Source organism: Acyrthosiphon pisum, chromosome A1 (assembly GCF_005508785.2).
Source record: "Acyrthosiphon pisum isolate AL4f chromosome A1, pea_aphid_22Mar2018_4r6ur, whole genome shotgun sequence".
NCBI lineage: Eukaryota > Metazoa > Arthropoda > Insecta > Hemiptera > Aphididae > Acyrthosiphon > Acyrthosiphon pisum.
The window spans coordinates 35,940,376-35,948,313 of record NC_042494.1 but is presented as its reverse complement, the minus strand read 5'-3'; the positions used below and the strand labels follow the sequence as shown (position 1 = coordinate 35,948,313).

Here is a 7,938-nt window from a genome sequence, read left to right as displayed (position 1 = left end):
TAAGGAATCTTGTATTACATTTTAAAATCTTAGATTTAAAAAGAAAAATTTTTATGAATTTCTAACTCGAAATAATTTGCAAATTTTCGTGATTTTTCCATATTTTGTCATTTTTTGAACTTTAAATGCTTAAAAAAAAAAACTGTGACTAACGATTTTTAATATTTTTCATCTGCCTTTGAAAAAATATACTAGGAGCCGTCTATTAAATTTTCAAGCTTTTTTATCCAACAAATAAAATGTTATTGATATTTTTAGAAAAAAAACTAAAAAAAAAAGGGAAAATAAAAATGTCCGTAAAGAGCTCAAAATACATCAAAATATTTTGAAAATGTTATGGTGTATAGAAGATGCTAAGATAAACATTCAGTCAAAATTTCATGTATCTACGGTAATTTTTTTTAAAGTTACACCAAAAACCAAATTCAATTTTGTGAAAAATCAATTTTGCGTAAAAATTCCCGTTTTTCCTTAATTTTTCTTTTGTTTTTCCCGGCGCTTTTGAAAGCCACTGGGAAATTTGAATTTTGACCTCCCCAATGCACCAACAATATTCACTTTCTGATCGAACAAGATACTGAAGTTGAAAATCGTAGCATTATTTCGACTACTTATCGTGTACACAGACACAAAAAAAATAAAAAAAAATAAAAAAATAAAAAAATAAAAAAACACACATCATTGTAAAATCAATACATTCATCGTTCCACTCAGAATCTAAAACAATTAATGTTTATTATATAAAATGTTTAAATATTTAAAAATGACAATAAACGTTATTGACATCGTTCAATTATCGTTTAAATGTTAACTTTAGCTACATTTATCTTTTAATTAATATTGCAATAAAAAGATGATAAGATAAGTTCTAAAATTTGAAGTTACTTGAAAATTATGTAACCGTTTACAAATTACATGTTACATATTTTGTAACTTGAATACTTGATATTACCTTTGATACATATTATTATGTAACTGATTATACCAACCCTTTCTATGCGAAATGTTGATATTATTATAGGTACACAACTCATATTCTGGACCATAATAATTAATATAATACTGCCATATAGGTATAGTGTTCAATTAACGTGCAATGAAAATACCCGAGAAAAACTCATCTCTCATCCGCATTGTCAGCGCTCACCCTTTCCCTGTCTCCGTTTTCGCCCTTATCGTCATGTTATATTGCGGAAGACTTTGTGGAGCAATAGTCTCTCTTCCTCTATCGTTTTGATTGCGGCAAATCCCCCCGGACTGTGCTGCTGCTGCTGCTGCGGTGTCGGCGGATACTATAAGAAATACCGCTGGGATATTTTATTAAAACTTTTTTTCCGTCCACAGCATCGTCATCCTCCAGCCCGCAGTTTTTAATTGCCCTTAAAATTAATTTCAAAACATTCCCCCGGTGTTTTTAAAACTATTTGTAATAATTCATGGTTGTTTGCAAAAAGGCGATCGCGGCGGCAGTTCGTGCCGGGAGGGTGTGCGCGTCACGGCGCAAGAAGGGGCTCCCCGAAGTATTAACTCCCGAGTCCGAACGGCTGTCAGTCGGACGCGCGTCTTGGTCCGTGTTTGGTGTTCCCCTTTCTCGTCCGCTTCGCGTGGTTCCGTACGATATACTTTTTATTTTTTACTATTACGATCGTAACGGGGAAGAAAACGTTTTTTTTTTTATTATTATTACTTTTTACAATCTTTCTTCGACTACTTGTTGCTCCAAAGTACCAACTACTGAAACCAAATAGTAAGTAATTTATTTATATAATATAATATTGATACACTTTTATTTATTCACGGTAACAAAACTTTAGAAAATTATAATTTTATTCACATTGACTACTATATTATATATAAGAGATTATATTGTACTAGATAGGTACCTAATATTAAAAATAAAATTTTAAATTCAAAAAATATAATATATCCATACACACTTGAGCTAGTTTATTACATATCTTACAATTATTATATAATTTAAATAAATAAAATTTAAATTTAACTATTAAATATAAAATGTAAAATAACTTGAAAAAATATTTTTTTTTGATAATTTGTTTTAGGTAAGTCAGTTATACCTAATTATGTTAACATCGAATACATATTTAAGGATTTTATTAATTCTCAATTATTGAGAGATAATATTATAAATACCTACAACAATTTTAAAATTATTAACTGGACTAAATTTTTTTCTTTCAAACAAATTTAAGTTATTCAGTATGGAGCAGTTTAGTTATAAAATCTATAAATAGGTGTGTCGTATGTATACTGATAATATTTTAAATTTATAAGATGAGATTAAAAATTAAAAATTAAATAGTACTTAGGTATAGTCAAAACTTAGTTCCAATAAATTATAATATATATTAATATAACTTTATTAGTTTTAATGTATATATTAATTTTATAATAATAAATTACAATAATATTGTGTATCGCTTATGCAGTAACATATTTAAAAATAAAAACTTGGTAAATATAATTTAAAAAATAAATGAATTACCATTATCTTATAATTATTAAAAAATATTTTAAATCTATTATGTTTTTAAATATTAATTAGAATCATAATTTTCAACATGTTGATTATGATTAAAATTGAGAAATATTTTAAAGTTATTAAATAGTTACGTTAAAATTTATTTTTGGTTGAGTATTTATAACATCATAATAATTATAAAGCCAAAATCAATAACAAAATATCTAGAAAATAAAGATATGATTAAAACTCTTTTTAAAATAAATCAAGTATACATACTCGACAACTATGTAATTTAAAACATTTATTTTTAATAACTTGATTTTAATTTGGTATAAAAAATCAGAATCAGATGATGTATAATATTTGTAGATATTATCGTGTATGTATCATTAACGGTATATTATCTAAGGTACCTACCACATTTTTTTTTTATTATATTATTGGCTATACTAGTATAACTGGTACCGCATTATTAAATTGATATATTTAGGTACTTGAATGTTGCAGTATTTTTTTGCATACAATTTTATGAATTACGTAATATTTTCTTCTTAATTACTAAATGATCTTTTTGACATCATGCTGAACAATCGAGCATGCAGTTTTCATGTTACAGATGATTAGTCAAGTGAAATAGTACAAATAGTTTTGCGAAACCTTAGACCTAGACCTAATGAAATTAAAGTATTTAGCTATTATTTGGATACGCTCCAAAAATTGTACGTAAAAAAAAAAATGTTATTAGTTATATCACAACCGTGTGTTGTTCAAAACTATATATTTTCCAATTATTATTGTTAGTCAATGGTCATTCTCGGAGAAAAATAATATGCGAGACGATTGTAATCGCACATTGATTGTGTTCGCTTAGAACAAATAATTTACAATTAGTAATAATTTACGATATGAATTCGTTCTATTGAAAGTTATATTATTTATGTCCCTTTCAAAAAGTTCTGACCTCGTAAATTGAATACTTACACGTCGTTTATTTGAAGAGAAATGAAATGAAACCGGATCTATTATCAACATCCAAGAACAACATAATGCTTTTGTTTTTGTAGGTAATCCTTTTTTGTTTAGTAGCAAACCGAACTGTCGCGAACTTAAATAGGCCGATAGCGGTATATTAGTAGGAGCGGCTCCCCAACATTCCGGCGTACGTTATACATAGAAGTGAAAAAAAAACCTTAATACACAGGATGAATCCATTTAAAGTGTCACACAGTCGGTGGTGTTATCACGTTCTATTGCTGTCTAGCAGCAATATCGGTACCGCAGACGCGGCCTCTTCAAGTCGAGGACAAGGCCTCAACCTTCAGCCTGAGAAACGTGACCAGAAGCTCCATGTTTATACGCATAGTAACAATAATAACGATTATTATAATACATTATCATTTATTATAAATAATGCAAACGTTACAAAATATTCGTTGTGATTTGTTCGGTGTGTATATTGTATATGCGTAGGTACATAAAAATAAAAATAAATAGCATGCATAAAAAAAGTCTCGTAAAAATTGTACCTACTTGCGTCGTGAATTTTGGACAATAGTGCAATAATTAAGGTGGCTGTGGTACATTTGCATGAGAACGGAGTACTGCCGAGGTCAATGTTTCGGATGGATTGCTGAACAACCGGAAAAAAAAATGAAAAAGATTACGGAGAGTTATATGTACTGTGTAGGTACATATGTATGACGACCGACGGACACCTTGCGCATTCCGGTTTTTCGCGCTTCAGGTTATGCACGAATTAATCATAATACGGGACCATTAAAACGTTGGATCAATAGCCTTTACTATATGTTGGATAAGATCATGATTTTACTTGAGAATTGTCGGACCCAACCACCAAAGTATTTGACTGGTCGTGAATAAGCGCATAAATCGGTTTACTTAAAACGTAAACGTATCATTGGTCATTGGTGTAAATAAAACTCCAAATCTACCTCTTATAAATACTATTACCTATATATTTTATACAGATAGTGACTATTAGGTACATTATTATAGATGTTAAACGATTTTTATTTGAAAGATCAGCATTTGAGAATTTAGTGACGAACAAATTTTTTGAAAATTATTTACTCGTTCAGATCAATACAATATATAAATTACAAATATTTACAAATTAATCATATCTTTTAACAATTGAAAACTTGAAAATATTTGAATATCTATAGTTGTTAAGAACTATGAATGAGATAGTTTATAAAATTAACTAAATTTTAGTAAGCATTTCAAAATTATTCTATAAATGAAGAAAATTAAAAAAATAGTTTTTACAACAAAATAATAAATGCAATACCTACATTTAATTCAAAACTATTATCTAATTTTAAAATCATAATTTTTAAAAAATATCACTGACAAAATATATAATACATTTTTTTTCTTAAGATTTTCAGTGTACAATGTTTTTTAAGTTTTTCTTACGGTTTTTTAAAAACATTGAATACATCACGCAACTTACAATACATTTTACATGAAAACAACTAACATTTTAAATTCCAATAGGTACTAATATTTTACAATCAGGTAGTATCACTAATCTATTTAAAACCATCAAATAAATGATTTTGATAATTTTCTTATAAATTATTTTTAATAAAATATAACTGCCAAAATGTGTGTAATGTAAGATGAAAACATTATTTAATTAAATGTACTTTAAAGTTTAGATTGTACTTAATAAATTCTTAGTATTTCAAGGCATGTCCCAACTCCCAGTTGTTAAATGTTAAACATGTTAGCTTTAAAAATAGGTAGGTACTATAAATCTTTTTTGGTAAACAATAAAAACAACAATTAAATCTGTTGGTCATTATAGGTACTTGAAATAAATTAAAAAAATGTTTACTATAAACAAATACATTTGCAATAAAAAATTAGTACCAATATAATTATAATTTTAAAAATTATAAATAATTTATTCCTAATGACATATACATTTGTGGTAAAAACACATTAAGTTAATTTAATGTGTTATTGTTGTATGTATAAAAGGTTTTGTGTAATTGTGACCACAATGAAATATTTTACTTTTTTAAGTTACTAAATTATCCATATTTTAATATTGTAGCGTTAATTGTTAATATTTTTGAAAATTACCGAAGTAAAATGCATTACCAGAAGATCGTACTTATATTTATAATATTTAACCAATTTATAATTTCAAACACTTGTAATAGTTATGCTTATAACGTTCAAAATATCTAATATAATAATAAAATCATTGTAGGTAGGTGCTCGTTATAGATGTAATAAATGTAAATTTAATAGCCACATTATAGTAGTTATTATAAATAAAATAATTATAGAACATATTGTTAATAAAGGTAATGAGTATGTAATCTTTGAACTTCTTGTCTTCTTGCGATTAAAAAAAGTATTACTGTTATTTAAAAGTATTAATAATAAACTCATAATATGAAAGGTTAATAAATATTTAATTTAGTTCAAATAATTTTCGTAAGTATTTTTAATGTTTTTATATTATATCTGATTGTTTAGACGATAACTTAAAAAAATACACAAACAATGAACTTAATATACGATTATACGAAAGGCCAAAGCAATTCCGTGTTATTAAAAATGTTAATGTAATATTTTTACCAAGATTAGATACACGATAATACATAAATTATTTGAAAAATATTTATTGAAATAATAAAAAATGTTTTTCTTAAGTTCTGTGTATACAGTATACTATATATAGTATTAGGATGAAAACATATACCTACTTCACATAAATGGCCAATGATAGATAATTGATTTATACGTTGATCTAGCCAAAATGAAAATAATAATTTCACATTGTATTAAATTATGATAAATTATGACATCGTAGAATATTGAATAAGGAAAAACATTATTTGTGTTGCCAATACAGTTTCTTCACAACTTCAAAGTATTTGTCTTTTCATTCTTTACTACGTAGTATTATAGGTAGGTACAAGCAATACTTGCCTATTTGTCTATCAACTATAATAATTAAGAAATAGGTGAACCTATTCAAGGTTGACAATATAGTGTACCTAGATTATTTTGCAATCCATATTTTGTGTAGGTGCCACGGAAATTTGAAAAGTGCATAAACACGATCGTAATTTATTGCCGGTTTATAGAACCAACGCCAATTATGCAAAACAATGTTTTGTGGTTATAAGGGTCATTACACGCTAAATTAACCCTTGGGAACCTTTTCGTGTAACTTTCAAAATGTATCTACAATATTTAGTTGGTGAGCTTCCGACAACACCCTAATGAGAAACGTTATTCGAGTATATGCTATTCATTAGACTAAAACTTTGGTTTTAGTATTTTTATACCTATACATTTTACACAGAGTTAAGAAATAAATATAAAATAGTTAAGGCTTATTCAAATTATAAACCATGGTGCTTGCGTTATTTATTTTTATCAAAGAAATGTATGCAAAGGTTTGTGTAATTCAATTGTAGAGATTTGGCAAAATAATGTTTGCAAATAAATTTAAATTATATTTTGAAGCGTATAGGACCTCGACTTGGGTTGTGTGTTCAATTTAAGGCACAATCAAAAAATAAAATGTTTACCGACTTAATTGTAAGCACCAAATCGAATGATTTAAGATTTAACGTTATTATATTACAGAATCATAATAAAACGTCTTAATAGGTGAGTTGTATAGTTGTTATATTATAATATCATCAATGCAATTTTGTTTAAGCTATCCTTTTTTTTTTAAGTTTTAGTTATACCAGCTATTGACTGATGTATCAGTAATATAAAATTATAGTTTACGATGTATATACGTTATTCCTTTCTGTGTATAAATCAAGTATAAGATGTTTTATAACACATATTATTATTAAATAATTTGCATAGGTATACCTACACTATACATAATATGTATGAATTATATGAAAAATGATCGTGCACAACATTTTTTTTTAACCTTTATGACATTTAAAATTGTTCCCATAGGATAAAATAAACGTATAAACTATAAATGGTATTGTTATATTTTTTTAACTACTTAAAGTTAAACAGATTAACTAATAAGGACAAGAAATGTACACATACAATTTAAAAAAAACTAACAATTAACCCGTCGACAATCAAATTAGTTCTAAAAATTATAAACTAATGAAAATTATTAAAAGGATATTTAAATATTTAATTTTACTATCTCCATAATCACATTATTTAAAGTAGAAAAATACGGTAAAAAATAAATTTTGTCAACTTTACATTTGTCGTGATTTTCATGTTTAATTTTGTTACTTTAAAAATATGTTTAACTGTTCAAGTAAAAAATAATATTAAATATATTAAATATTTTTTAAACTTCTATGAACTGTTTTTACGTTGAACAAATTTACGATTTTACAGAATATGAACTTTTTTTTTTTGTTATTAATCTAAAATAAACTTTGGATGTACAGGCGATTTTTAGTTATGTATTT

General features: G+C 26.1%; 1 protein-coding gene across 1 annotated transcript in view; it reads left to right on the top strand.

Annotated features, from left to right (window-relative positions):
* Positions 1-1,527: 1,527 nt before the first annotated feature.
* The window catches only part of LOC100164234 (Ig-like and fibronectin type-III domain-containing protein 1), a 106,680-nt gene continuing 100,269 nt past the window's right edge, over positions 1,528-7,938 (top strand). Inside the window, exon 1 of the mRNA XM_029486964.1 lies at positions 1,528-1,747. The gene's annotated coding sequence lies outside the window, so the exon portion shown is untranslated. The remainder of the gene's footprint in view (positions 1,748-7,938) is intronic.